Genomic DNA, 17,079 nt, shown 5'->3' on the forward strand with positions numbered 1-17,079 from the left:
TTGCACTGCTTTGATTGTAAGTTGAAAGATACAATCAGGTGCCTCGTGCATCTATAGGATTGGCATAATGAAATGTAGTGCTTCTTATATGGGATAGTTTTACAAAGATTTGTATTATTTTTAAATGCTGCTTAAGGATCGTCAGTGTGTAATTTGTATTCTGTTTAACGATTGCACTGCAATGCAAGTGGAAAGAAATATTATCTGCAGATTATATGTAACAGCTTGTCCAAGAGATCAGGGATCAGGATGCATGTAGATATTTCAATCCCGGCTACTCTTTATCAAAGATGGACTGCTCCATATATCTTTCAGAAGGGAAGTTTATGAGGTTCTTTAATAACTTCTCCAGTAGTGCAAGACCTTATCATGTAAATTACCCTGTAACACTTCATTCTAGATGCGCAGCATAATTCAGTTTGCTGAGTGATAGAAGAGTGCACAAGATACAGGAGGAATAATCTAATTCTTGCTCTCTTACTTGTAAGTATAGTAATTACCTAGGTTGTAACCTTGACCCTTGCTATTTGTTGGTCCTTGAAAATGACTGTGACTGAGTAGCATTCCTTTTGCAATTAAACGTAACCTACAGTTTAATAATGTTTCCTGTTGTCAAGCAACAAATACTCTGCCAGTTTTTAATGTTCTACAAGGCAAATTAATAGAATTAATCTAAAATATTCCCGTAAATAAAATTCATTATGATTTATCTTCCTCTACAGTCAAACTCAGATAATCTCACAATAACACAATTTTAAAATACAATTAAAATACTCATTTTTTGTATGCTTTGTTAATATTTTAGGAATAGAAACCACATTTTTATGCTATTATATTACATGAATATGTTTATATACATTGATAGCTTATTTTCCTGTGTGTCAGATAATAAACTAGATCGCACTGTCATGCATTTATCTTAGACTGTTTAAATCAGTCAACACTGTCATAACTATAAGTATATACATTATTTATGTGGGAGGGTAGGGTTATAAATAAAGAATACTAAATGGCCTGTAGGAGAACTGTTGTTTTTACATTTTTCATTCTCTTTCATAAAACGAAATCTCAAACAGTCAGCTGTTGTTTGTACTGACATAATATACTACTGGCCTTACTACATATATGCAATCACTGAATTGGAGCTCATGTTTAAAAAAGGGGAACTAAACTAGAAAGGGAAGCATGCAACCTGGGAAAGGCAGAATTATACTGACATATGGGACCACCACTGAATATAATTTGAAAATGAATGCCAAATATTGTTTGCTTACTTTGCACAGATACTGCATCATTGTAAAATTACAGAAGTCTCGAAGTCATAATTTCTCATAGAAGCTTGAATAAACCAGCAATTAGAATGAAATCAACATTGCTCAACACAAATATCTAGTTTAAAGAAATTGAAACAATCTCAATGTTTTAAGAGATATATTTGATAGACAATTATCCCATATGGTCGGTTTTCATTTGATAGTTCTGAATCACTATCAAAACTATTAATGGGACTATACTAATTTCAATTAAATTTTAATCAGTAAAAGGCTTTTATATCAGTAGAGTTCATCTCAATCAGGAAAGAACTCAATGCGTTTGATATGTATGAGGATTTAGGCATGTGAAACATTATTGAGTACCCTACTCCATATTAAAAAAAAATAACTTAGAACATAGGAAACCTGAGTTTCATTCATCAGTGGGTATTTGAGAACGATTATCAGCTCCTTTCCTTTTTTATGAGAACCTTTGAAAAGTTTTTTTCTTGTTGACGCAAAGCAGGTCTGCTTGCAAAATTTGAAAACTATGTGGTATGAAAAAAACCCTATTCACCTCCCACTCTTATTTAGAAATACCTTAGGAGAATTACAGACTAACATCTCTTCGCCATAGAATAGGCATCCATCTAGGGACAGTGGAAATAACATATTTTATTTATGTCCAAATACCATACTGTCATAGTTTTGAAGGTGAAGATTTTACTTATATATGCAAATTTGTAAGGGAAAAAATCCCAATATTTAGTTACATCCTTTATTACTTTGTTTTTGCTAATTTTTGTTATTTCCATAATGAGATCAGTCACGAGGTGGCTTAAGACATGTTTTTCATCTGGAAGGAAATACATCAAAACTTTAATTGGTATATTGTTGCATGGATGTAAGTATTTTTGTAATGCTAAAGGCCTTCCATTTCTGTTTTTAGTCTGCCTTTCCTCTTGAAACCTGTCACCTCCACATCCTGGTGCTGTTCTGGGTCATCTGAGATATCTTGGCCAGGTATTTCAAGTGCTCTTATCCTTGCAGCCTTGTGGCCTTGCACTGGTGCAGTGTGAATCATTGTTATGATTAACCTGAGAAAATGAATGTTTTCTGTGTCTAAGTCACCCTATCTGCCCTTTGTCTTCTTACTGCATTGCTTTATAGTTTCAGTTTGTTGTAATGCTCCCACCTCCTCCTCCCCCAGTCTATCTGTTGGCTTCTAGGTTGTTGTGTTGATTCCATACTACAACAAGCAGAAGAGATAATAAGCAACTAATAGTAATTTTAATATCCCATAAATATTACCCACTAATAGATGTGTTTAAGATATAGGAGGCAAGTAGTGCACTGCACTTGTACCTAGTTAAGCATCAGTGCCAGTAGTGTCATGAAACACAGACCAGGAAAAAACTCGAGTCAGTGTCAATGGAAGGTATTACCGTATGGGGGAAAAAATACTAGTGTCTTTCTTGTTTTTTTATTTGTTTTATTTTGGATGTGATTCTGACCTCTTGCTGCAGAGGAGAGGAACCCCAGGAGAGGATTCTCATTGGAGGGCCGTTGCCACTTCCTGCATAACCTCTTCCCTATCCCTGTTTTTTCGCAAGATGACCTTGAATTGGATATATACGATCAGCAGAGGACCATGGGAATAAAGCTTTATGCATATCAACCTATGTCCACTTTCCTTAATCAACAAAATTATTGATGTATAAAAGAGAAAATGGAATTAACTTGTTAAGTAGAAATATAAAAACTGTCTCACTTCTATTGCTTCCACAAAGGCCTGTGGAGCAGAAACAATAGAACTGGCTATTCTCTTATTTTGGCAATAACATTTACTGTTTTGTAGATGAGCTCAGAAGACTGTGTTATTTAAATTTATATCAAAGAAAACATGGTACTCAGGTTTCTAACTATAACTTTCAGTAAAGTGAAATGATCAGTCAAATTGATATTGCTCTGAAAATACATGTTCTAAGCAATATGTTTTGAAAATCTTTTAGGTGAATAACATTTGTTGCTGTATAAGGTGAATGAACAATTTTTACTAGATAAATATGTTACTAAAAACCATTATGTTTGATATATTTCATATTAATTCAGGAGACAATTATAGCTTGCCCTATATAGGCAATTATCGAAAACATTTTATCCCCACAGAGGTTTGCAAAGTCTAGACTATTTCTATCTTAATGTTTACATTGTGTGTGCATCGTGTTCTTACTTAAAAGCCTGAATGTGGTTTTAAGTCACAGAATCCATGCACAGACATCCCGCCTTCAGTTTTTCTGTGATTCTTGTGCATGAATGAATTTTGTAGAGAGGGTTTGGGGTTTTATTTATGCAGCTCTCATAAGAGTGAGATTTTTGCTTTGTTCTCAAAGCCTTGGTGTCAGAAAGTTTCCAGACTTGAAGAGTGAACGTCATGCATTTCATCTCTGAAGTGCTTTCCTAACATCTAACATGCCCACTGGAGTTTTGTTTCTTTGTAAAGTCTTTATCGGGAGTAAATCTCTGTTTCTTACGTGATTTTAGATACATGCACACCAACACTGAATCATGTATATAGACTTCAACTCTATGCTCAAAATAAGCTGCGTTGTACTTTTGAGGGTTTAGAACATTGAATATGTCAATTTAATTTTAAATTGTAGATGTTCCCTATCTAAAGTTAGTCTTAGTCATCTTTCTCAACTTCTTTTTATTTCCTATTAAAACTCATTGAGATTTTACATAAAGATAAGTCTTGGGAGTGATCATGCGCGTGCCAGGTACCTATATCAGTTTCCTATCCATTTGTATCCGGTCTACTTAACCTTTCATGTGGAGGTTATACAAAGATCTCCCAATTTCTTTCATCCATAACATTCGAAAATATGGATTATTCATATAAACAGCTAAAATTCTATCAATGGCCTTTCTTGTCTGCTGTTTTTTCTTTTGTAAAATGGAGGAAAAAAAAGGTGTGCGTTTTCCATATCTTATTTCTGGCAATATATGTGCATATACTTTTTTTTCATACAAATCCCATTAATGGTTTTGTGTTCTTCATTCAGTCATATACCCAGAGTTTGGACCAATAGTACCTCTATAAAAAGGTAATGTTTAAATATATCAAGTATCTGAACTGAAAAATTTCCAGAAGAGTTTAAAAAAATACAAGTATGCTATGCTTTTTCTCGTTGATGAAGTGAACAAGGTTGAAACAATACATTCAAACATTATTTATACTGTTTTCTATAGCATGGAAAAAAGTCCATTATCAAATGTATTTTAAAGAAAGAAAAGCCAAGATCAACTTATATAGAGTTTTCAAAAGAGAACTATGTGGACTAATTTCTTTTTTTTTTTCCTCAGCCAGCACATGGGATGGGTTGGAATATAAACTGCATTAAGTTTTTTTTTTGTAAAATACCTCCATTTCCTTCCACTTTGCAAATCAAGTTTGTGAGTTCGAAATGATTACTAGAAATGATGCATGCAACATACAAAACATTCTTTTCTCTCTGAAAAATACTCAGCGCAATTTGATGTTTTCTATATTTTTTTCCTAATGTAGACACTGCAAAACAGCCATTAATTGAAGAGATTGTAAAAATTTTGTCTTGGGTTTGGACATTTTCCACTGGAATAAAATCACTCTGACCGTGACAGTCATGGTCATGTCTTACTCTTACTTTCTTCTGGAATAAAATGAAAGCGAAAGTGTTTTGAATGAAGAGATGAATTCAAATATAAGGACTCAAAGTAGAGCCATCTATTCTTTCTTAGGTTTAGAGTTCAAATTTGAACTCTGTGCAGCAGAACTGTGGATACTATGTATTGAAGAGGGGAAAGGGGAGAGAGGTAAACACCAGATGGCTATGTCTTGCTGAACATTTAAATTTAAATTACTGTATATCAAGCTGGCATCTTTTTGGTGTGTTAAGCAAGGCAAATTTACTGTAGGAGGGCAAAACCACAAACAAAGCTGATAGAGTCCAATCATTTGTCAATCAATTGAGCTCTTAATTGAACCAGCAATGATCTCAGATGCCTACTGACCACGAAGAGATGATTATAAATTTAACCTATTGTCCTTTTCTTGCTGTTATCCTAAAAAAGCATACAAAAATTCTGTTACAGCGGTGCAGGGACTTAAGGGAATGGTTACACTTTAAGTCAGTTTTGAACTGAATTTTTTGCTTGAGCAATTTATATTCTTATTTTCTGTTTTGGATAGAGTATATTATGTCCTTTATATTTCCCTATAAATGTATTCCCTGCTTGATGGTGAAAACACTGGCATTACATATTTATATAAACCAAGCTACTGCTATATTTTTTAGTTTTGCAGGGGTTTTTATGGTTTCTTTTTTTTGTTGGTGGTGGTTTATTTTCAAATGTCAGAAGCATTGTCTCACTTGGGAGAGGATATCCCTGCTAACTTCATAGGGATTCTGTTAAATACAATTATGGTGGCTGCACATACAAAGCCCACAACAGATATCTGAAGCCTGAGCTAAAGCACATATTTTGTGCTGATTTTTGTCACAGGAACAAACAGGTAAGGCTTATAACTTCTTCTCCCAAAGACATATACCTTGGTTTGTCTGAACCTTTTGTTCATCTTGCAGTTCAAATGTAGAGTGCAGTATAATTAGTCATGAGATTTGTTTTAAACTAGCAAATATTTAGCTTTGTGTAGCCATTTCTGAACAAAACTAAGCACAGACAAAATGTCCTAGCGTATAGGTCGAACTTTTTAGCCCACACTAGTATTTACATTATCATAACCATGCTATTATTAATACCTAGGATACCTCCGATATGTCTACAGAAGAAGTAATCAGAGATCTGAACTGTTAGATAAACATGCCATTACTCACATTGAGCTGTAATAGATGTGATTACTGCTAAGCTAAAAATATAATCAGTTTATGAATACACTTTTCTCGGTACATGGAATTCAGAAAAGTGTAATATAACTTAAATAAATGCAAGGCATACTTTGTGCATGTGTAAACAGAAAGTTGCTTGATGAATTTCTAAAGGAACTAAAACTAATATAGTGTGGGCTGAAAATGAATGAAGAAATTGCTAAATGATAATAAAACCAGAGCTGTTCCTGTGTATAGATAGCATTTTTGAATGCCTTGCTGCAGTGATGAGCGTGGTTTATACCTGATGATTGGTTTGGTTCAGATAAGGAATGAACTATGATGGTACTGTTCATTAATGTTTTGATGTGTTGCAATATGGAACTTGTACTGGAAATGCATAAATCAGAATAGAATATGCAAGAATCAGCAGTCCTCCCAATATCTTCAACAGTAGTGAAGAGCTATGCAAATACATAAAAAACCAAGAGGTATGCAAATAGCAGAGCAAGTTAAACTTGTTAAAATGTGAAAAATAGTTTGCATTCAGGGTCAGTTTTTGGAAATGATAGGAAAGGTTGCTTCTCAGGATTGCTTCTCTCAATACTTTTATGTGATTCTTGAACACTGCTAACAAGTAGCTTTTATTTCTAGTACTAAGGTAAATCAAAATGTAAGTGTGGAGGAATTGTGATTATCTGTTTTATGATTAAAAAGTCACAAAACAGAGTCATGGTTGAGCTGGAAATAACAAGTGCTCCAGCTTCTCTGCTCAATTTTTTTCTAGATGATACTTTCTCACAATAACCTTAATAGAATCATAGAATCATAGAACGGTTTGGGTTGGAAAGGACCTTAAGGATCATGTAGTCCCAACCCCCCCGCCATGGGCAGGGACACCTCCCACTAGACCAGGTTGCTCAAAGCCCCATACAACCTGTTCTTGAATACCTCCAGGAATGGGGCATCCACAACTTCTCTGGGCAACCTGTTCCAGTGCCTCACCACCCTCAGGATAAAGAATATCTTCCTAATGTCTAGTCTAAATCTCCCCTCTTCCAGTTTAAAACCATTACCCCTCATCCTATCGCTACACTCCCTGATAAAGAGTCCCTCCCCATCTTTCCGGTAGAACCCCTTTAAGGGTCTCCCCAGAGCCTTCTCTTCTCCAGGCTGAACAACCCCCAACTCTCTCAGCCTGTCCTCAAAGGAGAGATGCTCCAGCCCTCTGATCATCTTTGTGGCCCTCCTCTGAACTCGTTCCAACAGGTCCATGTCCTTCTTATGTTGGGGGCCCCACAGCTGGAGACAGTACTCCAGGTGAGGTCTCACAAGAACAGAGTAGAGGGGTATAATCACTTTCCTTGACCTGCTGGCCATGCTCCTTTTGATGCAGCCCAGGACGTGGTTGGCTTTCTGGGCTGCGAGCGCACATTGCTGGCTCATGTTGAGCTTCTAGTCAAGCAACACCCTCAAGTCCTTCTTCTCAGGGCTACTTTCAAGCCATTCTCTGACAAGCCTGTACTTGTGCTTGAGATTGACCCAACCCACATGCAGGACCTCGCACTTAGCCTTGTTGAATTTCACGAGGTTCACACGGGCCCACCTCTCAAGCCTGTCCGGGTCCCTCTGGATGGCATCCCTTCCCTCCAGTGTCGACCGCACCACACAGCTTGGTGTCATTGTCAAACTTGCTGAGGAGGCACTCAGTCCCACTGTCTGTGCCACCAACAAAGATGTTAAACAGCACCAGTCTCAATACCAGCCTCTGAGGAATGCCACTCGTCACTGGTTGCCACTTGGACATCAAGCCATTGACCACAACTCTCTCATTCTTTCAAAGGCAGAACCAGAAGTATGATCTCTGTGTAACAAACTCAAGCTGGTGTTCAGATGCTGTATAAAAAAGTGCCAGTCAATTACTAAGCAATTTGTCATATAGTCTCTGCAATACTGCTGCGGTTTATTTAATTAATGAGTTTGCATTTCGTTGGCATTTGGGTTTTTCACTGATTTATCAAATGGAGGTATCTGACACTTCCACATCTCCTGAGTCAATGGGAATTTCACTGTGGCTTGAAAGGAACAAAGATTTTACTCTTCAGTTTCATCTTTATAATCACTAAGTGTTTTTTAACTATTCTGCCTGCATCCTGTTGCGGTTGTCATGTATAGGTCTTCAAAAATAGTGGCAGCCTTTTCATATTTCTATAAGAAATAAAAAGAGCGGCTATGTTCTGAGTTATTCTGTTGTGTCATGGTGCTTCTAACAGTAGAGGAGGATTTAAATGTTTAAAACAACAGTTTCCTTTTCCTCTGCTGCCTTTAACTCTTTCCCTTTCCCTCAGTAGAATCCATACTGGCATTCATGGCCTATTTAGCCAGAGGTTATGTGCTAGGTTTTAGCCATAGGTGAAATATGAGCCGTAGCAAATGTTCCAGACCAGGTTTACATCCTTTCATGACTATCAGTAATGATGAATAGTGCTAGATTAATTTGTTTGGGAATGTAGATGTGATTGTACCGAGTTCATATTATTTTCACTTGCTGTGAAAATCTTTGTTATGATAACAGGTTTATGACACTTCACATTCTTTGCAGTAACTGTCAAAAGTGTTATATAGTCCTTGAAAGATAATAGTAAACAGAATTACTTTTGATTTTGTTAGCTTTTTGAAATTTCATTTGCTAGTGACAATTTTTCATGATTACAGCTTTAGTTATCTGTAAGTAAATAGAGCAACAGGCAACAAAATGCAGAATATTGAAAAAGCTGAAGTAGTACATGAAGGCTGCAGATGCTGTAGTCTCCCTTGAATTTTATAACTGAAGGCTAAATTCCCTTGACTAAGGCTACACTCCTGTGAATGTTCTGTCTGTGCCTAACGTCATGCATCAAGATGCCTCATCTGAGAAAAATATGATTATTCTTGTGTATTGGTGCTCTTTTTCTTCACTTTCTTTCCCAGGCATATGACATTTTGAGAAGCAAGAGTAGATGATAAATTCATACTCTGGTTATAGAGCCATTCAACAGAGCCAGAGGGGACTTAATGAATTCATTTTAGGCCTTTTGCATTGAACATATACTCACGTATGAGTGATAATCTCAATTTACCAGGGCTGCAATACAGAAAACTGTGTGGCTCCATTACTGTAAAGGATATTTATGACTTCTGTGAACTGTTAGGATATGACTGAGTATAGTCCAATATCAAAGGAAAACTGGATCTTCATACTAATTCTGTTGGAGCCAAGAAAGTCCTTGTTTGGAATATCAAATAATTGATGTTTCTTGTCTTGTTTTTTTTTCCATTTTTAAATACTTCAAGATTTTCCTCTCATCTGTCACAAGATCTAGGGATATAATCAGAAGTTTTCTAGAATTTTAAGTGGCTATGTGTATCATTGATGCAATTATAGCCTACTAAATTGATATCAGTCATAATTTTTGGTGCTTCTGTAGCATCAGTCCTTCATGTCTGATACTTGCTGGCACAGTGTTTGACAATAGGGAGCCAGGGAATTCAGAAAAGAGTTGAGCACATCACTTATCATTCTTAAAGTGAGATTTTACCTAGCAGTGTGATATGAAGGCTGCTTTAGCAAATAGCAGCAATGTTCTGCTGAAGACATAATTAATGCCTGTGCTAAAATCTCTAGGGTACTAGTATCACTGTCTTACTGCTATATGCTAGCTTGTTCATGATATTTATTGATCTTTTGTCTTTCATTTGCTTTTGGTAACTAGGACTTCTACTTTGCAGCTGCAAATTACGTTGCATAGTTGTTGATTTACCTTGGTCTTGTGTAACAGAAATTTATTGTGAGCTGTTTTATGGGTTTTGCTTGTTCAAGTGGAATACAGATAATGCAATCTTGTAAAGCATTTGGTTTCAATTGTTAATCTTTGACATAAATCACCAGAACTGTGAGGTTTTGTGGTTTGTTTTGGGGTTTTTTTGAGGATTTGTTCAGCTTTCTATATTACAAGTGTAATGTCACCCAAATATATAATTTTGATGATGGAGTTGATGAATGGGAAAGGCTTAATGGGAAAGAAGGGGAAAAAATAATATTTGAGCGTGAAAGTTTGAAAATCCATTGTCTGTCATGCCAATGGTTTTGTTACCAAGGTAAATTTTCTTTTTTCTACTGCTAAGTGTTTTAATGAGCAAAGTAAAAGAAGATAACAGTGATTTCAAACACAGATGAGAGATCAACAAATATGTTTTCTTTTTATTTCTCTTGGTCTGTAGGTGATGAGTGCTGGCATGTGATCACACCAACTGCAACTGGATTTAAATCAATTTTGCAGTACTGGACATCATCCTGAAAAATTGATTCAAGATGATTCATGATACGGGGGGAAAAAAAAAAAAGGAAAAGAAAAGAAATGACTTGCCAGACATTGTAATTTGAATCTGCAGTCAATGTTCTCTATAAGGTTTTGTTTTGGCAGGCCTGGGGATGCTAGTGAAGAACTTGCTATGCTTTCTATTGAAATAATACTACATATTCAATTGACCAACAATTTCCCTAAAATATCAGTAGGTACTGCTTTCATCTACTTTCTGCTGTGTTTTCCAAAAGATTATCAAACTGACTATAGTTAGCTGGAATAGACAGAACCCAGATGTCTGTTTTAATGATATACCTAATGATGTTCAGATATCAGATTTTTTACTAAACCTGTGTGAACTGATGTGCATTACAAAAGGTCAAAGCTGATGCCAAAGAAGTTATCTACCACTTTTGATACTTTGAGTGGTAGGCCAGTTTTTCCTGCAATGAAAAGTAGACATGAGGCATATAGTAAACTGTCCTGCATACCAAACTAAGTATTCTTTGCTGGTTAACATCATAAAATAAATATTAATTTCTACCTACAATTAAGTATGTTCATAAATATTTCCAGAATTCGAATCTAAAATTGTGCTGAGAATGTGGAACAGCTTTATAATTCATTTCTCATTTGGGGTTAATATTCATGGCTTCATTGGAGCCGTTTGGGTAATCTGATGATCATCTACTTTAGTAAGAAACTTAACATAGGACCGTAGAATCATAGAATCATAGAATTGTTAGGGTTGGAAGGGACCTTAAAGATCATCTAGTTCCAGCCCCCCTGCCATGGGCAGGGACATCTCCCACTAGATTTTGTTGCTCACGGCCCCACCCAGCCCGGCCTTAAAAATTTCCAGCGATGGGGCTTCCACCACCTCTGTGGGCAACGTGTTCCAGTGTCTCATCACCCTCACAGTGAAGAATTTCTTCCTAACGTCCAATCTGAATCGACCCATCTATAGTTTTAATCCATATTTTGTCATAAATTTTTCTGAGGGGCTGTCAGTAGGTCTGTGACATTCCTTACATTCCTTACAACGACATTGTTTTTAAGAATTAAAAAAATAATTTTTTTAGGGAGACTAACTCTGTGGTTTATGACACCAGCTTGCTCTTGATGCTTATAAAATTGCAAGAAAAACATTTTGAATCATCAGATTTATTATTTACCTGTGTGCAAAAAAAGATGGAAGCATAACAATTACTTTATTAAGGTCCTGGTCCATCAAAGTTGGTAAACAGACATTTAATTCAAAGCAGCTGGGTAGTTCTACTGATATAACTGGGCTTCCTTACGTACTTAGGTGCTTAACTATTTATTTGGATGAAGGATTCAATTGCACTGCTGTCTTTTATGTTTTTCTCTTGTTCAATTTCTGCATTGGAATGAGGATGTAATTAGGATGAAAGCCAGTCATGTTCTTGTCCATTAAAAATTCAAATGAGTTAGAGCCATAGGAATGCAGAAAACGGTCCTTGATACACCAACTATTTTAGTGTTTAAACAGGAGCTGTATTTCATTCAACGTTACAGAAATTAGGTCATTTAATACAGTAATGAGGAACCTGTATTTTTAATTATTCTTATGCATCACCAGTCTTACTGAGAAGCACAAATTATAAATTAATTCAATTTGATTAAGATGGCCTCCAGGTTAAAAGCAAACGCAAACCACCCAAAACTCCCAAACTAAACAACTCTACACAATGACAGACTGGCACATTGATAAATGTTTACACCACCACATTAAGTGCAAATTACTTGGTTTTGCAGGAGGTCACATCCTTTATTCACAGTGATTGAATGGATAAAATTCCGCTGGATCGACTCTGCAGAACTCTGGCGCAGTGACACAAATTGAAAAGCATCTTTATCACGGACTGGAAGATTATTGTTTTGTTTCATTTTGATGATTTAGTTAGAGGATGGAATGTTTGATGGTGATTACCTGAGGAGAACCACAGGCACTTTTACTTCAGTGCACATGAATTGTTTCATAGCTTTATCATTCTGCATAGTTTTAACACTTAAGTGTATAATTTTCAAGATTATTAGAATAATAAAAAAACCCTTTAATTTCTAAGTCTTCTAAATGAATATCCCAGTCCCTTTTGAATGGAATCCCTCTGAAAACTCATAAGTAGTTATCATATGACTTAATAGGTCTATCATATTCAACAGTTGTGAATACTAATACTGTCTAAATATACAGTCATTATTCAGATTTTAGTTTTATCCATTTCAATAAAACTGTATGGGAAATAATGAATCAAAATTATTATTAATTACAGACTGATTTTACAGGTTTTTTTTTGTTTGAATTTCTGACTTGTGGGAACTCGAAGTGCGGAACCTAACATTCACTAAAGCTAACGTTAATCTGGGAATACTAGGCTGCTTCTACATCCAGGAAAATAATTCCTCCAAGAAAGGATAGACTGCCTAAATTAAATTCTAGGTTTGCAATAAACTTCAAAAGAACTCCCTTCTGCCTATATCAGGAATCCAGCTAGATTAATCTCACTAGGCTAAATCACTGCTGTTGAGTACCTGCCTCACATCAGCTCACTGATGATGTTTATTTTCTTATCCAGATAGGAAGAAGAGGTTCATTCCCATTATACATCAACAATAATCAATAGCTTGTGATTCTTTCATGGGACCAAAAGTAAAAATATATATGCATAAATTTAACAGTATCACAATATAAAGAAACACTGCAGCACTTTTAACCCTTTTGCAGAAGAGATCAAAAACTGCGTTTGGCTTGATGGTGGCTGAGGACTGTGATCTCTGTGTTCTCACTGACATCCTTTTCCTCTGGAGACTTTACCACACAGAGGAGGCTGCAGTATGCAGTAAAATTGACCCTGTAAAACTCTGATGGCCTCCTGCTCTTCTGAGGCACGGAACAGTCTCCCTTACCTTCTCTGACTACCCCCAGTACTCGCTGCCTCTATGATAGGCTTCTGTACTTGGCCAAAAAGACGAGGTACGACTACTACCAGCAAGGAGAGTTCAAGGATCGAGTGGCTTGCCCCCACCGCTTTCCCATCCCATGGGTCCTTGAGCCTGCTGCTGTGGTCGTGTCGTACCAGGTTGGGATTGAGGTGCACAGGGGAGGGAAACAGGAGAAACGCAGTGCTGGAATGCCAAGCTGAAATAGCAGCAGTAGTGCAGAAAAGGCCATAACTGATAAGAAATGTGGAAATACATTTAAATGACAAAAATTCCTCCCTTCCCGCCCCCGCCAAGCTGCTCATAATTAGTGAGAGGAGGTGCAGGAGATGTAAGCACTCTGTTTTGTACATGCATCCCAAACAGCAAAACATGTTTTGCAGTATGTCTTAACTAGTATATTTGAAGTTTCAGCAACATCCTTTCTGGTTTATAGATTCCCTAACAAAACAGTACAACATTTGGAAATAAATCACAAGAGTGATAAATGTACAGAAATCTTTCAATGTCTATAGAAAGTCACTGGAAAGCAAGTGGGAATAAAAAAGAGCCGCCTTTGGTTTTTCAACCTTTCCTTTAAAGTGTGATTGTTGATTATTGACTACCGGAATTATTCAGTGCAGTGCTCCTTACTGTCCCTCAGGTACGCACATGTTTAATTGTTTCAATTACATTTATAAATTACCGTTTTGAAATTTTTTCCAGGATTAACCCTTTTTTCTGCAGATGCTTATCTTGCATGCCTCTGATGACATAGTTGTTTTCTTTGAATTGTTCTTGATCCCAATAAACTGAAATGATTTTTCTTTTATTAAATGTCAATGGTTAAAAGATTAAAATAAAAAACGCTAATAAGAATTTCACTCTCAACTTGTATACCCTTAACTGTACCCAGAATCCTGCCTTAATGCACAGTTCTTTGAAAAAATGTTCTATGAGCCATCTTTGCTCAAAGCAAGTGTTTTTGATTGCTGAAAAGTTGTTTTAATAGTGCTGAGAGTGCCCTTTCCTAAGCAGTCAGTAAAATGACATGAGCTGGTAAAGTATCTCTCAGCAGCAGATTCCCTGAAATCTTCTATTTAAATTAATCCCAGTGCAACTTTCAACGTTCTTGATCATTCTGCCTTTTAGGGCACGTCTGTTCTGCAGTTAGGATAGTTCTGCTAATTAATGGTGTGAATTTAAAGAGCATTAAATTCTTGTATGGAAGTCTCTTCCCTTCCCTCAAAGAGATGAAGCTAAATCAGATTAACATTACCTGTCTTTTGAATGAGATAATCAAGGAGGTATTTAGTATATTTTATATTCACATCTTTAGTTACTTCAGCTTAATTTTCTCTAGAATAGAAAACCATGTACTTGTAAACTCTAAACTTTTAATCACATTATGACTTTCATGACTAACCATTTTACTCTTACTTTCAATTACAAAGTGTTCCTAAACTCTGTTCTCTTTCATCAGTTTTGTCCCCAAGGGATATCAGGATGTTACTAGCACCCTTACTTTATGTGAACAATGAACTGTTCTACTCTTCTTCCTGAACTCATTTGCTTGTGCCTAAAATGTTTCATATCAAAAAGAACACAAAATTCAGACATTGATGAGATTAGAGAAATGCTGATGAAGAGAATAGTAGAATGGCACAAAGAAAAATCGCAGCAGACATGAAGGGTGAATGAAATCAATACTAAAAGTAAAAGGAAAGAAAATTGAGGCAATTGAAATTAAAATCTGAAGTACAGACAATAACAATACAAAGATTATATTCAATATCACTTGTATTTTGTTACCCTTGTAATGTAGGATTTTATTACAGAATAATACATTTAGCATAGGCTGAATATAATGCCATTTTGGTCTGAAAGCAAACTAACAAAACATTATAGCAATCCTTTGAATTTTTAAAACAATCTTCCCTGTTTCTCTCAGACATATTTATCACTGGTGGCAGGAGATTTTGTATGGATGTGTGCACAGATCTGAAAAATGTAACAAAACCAATGAAGATGTGACTGTCTTTTCCAAAGGAAATTTGGGAATGGAAGTAGGCACTGACATAGGATAGAGAAGGAACAAAAAGAAAGGCGTGATGCCGCCACTATTTTGCTGGAGTATCTGATATTGGATAGAAAATTCTAGAGATGTGTTGCCTCACACTAGATTTGAAAATAGGTTTCTTTCTATGAAAGGAAAAAAATATTTTGTGTTTAAACTGACATTTTTATGACTCTTTTTTTTTTCTTCCTTTGGTTTAATTCCTCCTTTAATTCTATGAAAAGATTCGTTTAACTTAAATGTTGTTGCTCTTTCAAAATATAAATTACTGATTTTTGTATGTGTTTTCATAAGCTAAAGCAGCTTTGGGAGTAGAGATAAAGTGTGATTAAAACAGAGCCCACAGATGTACTTTTCTGGTCAGTGTCCAAAGTAGGGGAAATATTTGGATTAATAAATATATGTGTAATATTCCTCAAAATAACCACATAGACCCCTTAAAAGATGAAAGATGAGGGATAGACATGTTATCAGAGTTTTTTCAGCAGTTTCCACTGCAATGGCTTTGCTGAGGAGACACTTCCTGAGAAGGTAGGACCATGTTTTATGGATTGTTCACATACCGCTGTCCCTGTGTTTTTTTGTGCTCTCATTCTCCTTGTTCTTCCTTTCTGGCCTAAGCCAGCATGCCTTTTGCTCAGTTCCTGATAGGATTCTGCTCAATTCAGAACTGTACATTTATACAGAGAACTGGGGGAATAATGCTCCGAAGAATCCTTAGCTTTCTGAATCTGATCAAGCACGGGCAATTTTAAGTTTCATTGAAATTCAAGGGGAAAGTAGAAGTAACAAGATATTACAGAGTCAGTTTCCAGGAGAGAGAGTAGAGTTTTGCGCAGCTAATAATTTACATAACCAGTTACATTTTGTGGCAACCCTATAGAAAATAATTCTAGGCAGAAATCTTTAATTAATCTAATTCAATTGAAGCAATACAGCACTGTATCTGTATAGAACCAATACCATTTGTTGAAAACAAGTTATCTAGCACTTATAGCTCATTCATACACTGATGCTAAATTTAGATTGTGCTGATTGTGAAAGCTTTATAACTGAATAGAATCAAAGAAACTCATTTTATTCCAAAACTCTTCTGTAATTGTTCAGGTTAGAACTCTGAATGAAATCTCTTCCCTTCCCTGTCTATGTATTATTCATGAAGGCCTAAAACTGGCCCTCTGTGACCATGAAGACTACTCTTTTAAAATTCTAATGTAATCCTATTCTTATGTACTGAATTATGGAGCCATCAGATCAGCACCCATGGAGTGAGGAATTTCAGATGATTAGAATTCTTAATGATTAGCTCCGCAGTGTAAGTCCTACATTGCCTCATTTGTATGGAAAAATTCTCCTGATGCTCAGCAGATGCCCTACTGTTGTATTTTAATGAACTGAATTATAACTCCATATAGTTTTAAAAAATCTGTCCCAACCCCCCACCAGAATTTTTAACGGAAAAGGGAAAGAATGCTGATTAAAATTTCAGCATTCTTGTCTGAATCCAAGAATAATTGCCTCAGTGAAGGGGCAAAATATTATATTAAGGCAAAGCTTACATTTGACTTATTTACAGTTGGGAAAAAAGTATATAT

The sequence above is a fragment of the Chroicocephalus ridibundus genome, chromosome 1, assembly GCF_963924245.1.
Source record: "Chroicocephalus ridibundus chromosome 1, bChrRid1.1, whole genome shotgun sequence".
NCBI classification, from domain to species: Eukaryota; Metazoa; Chordata; class Aves; order Charadriiformes; family Laridae; genus Chroicocephalus; species Chroicocephalus ridibundus.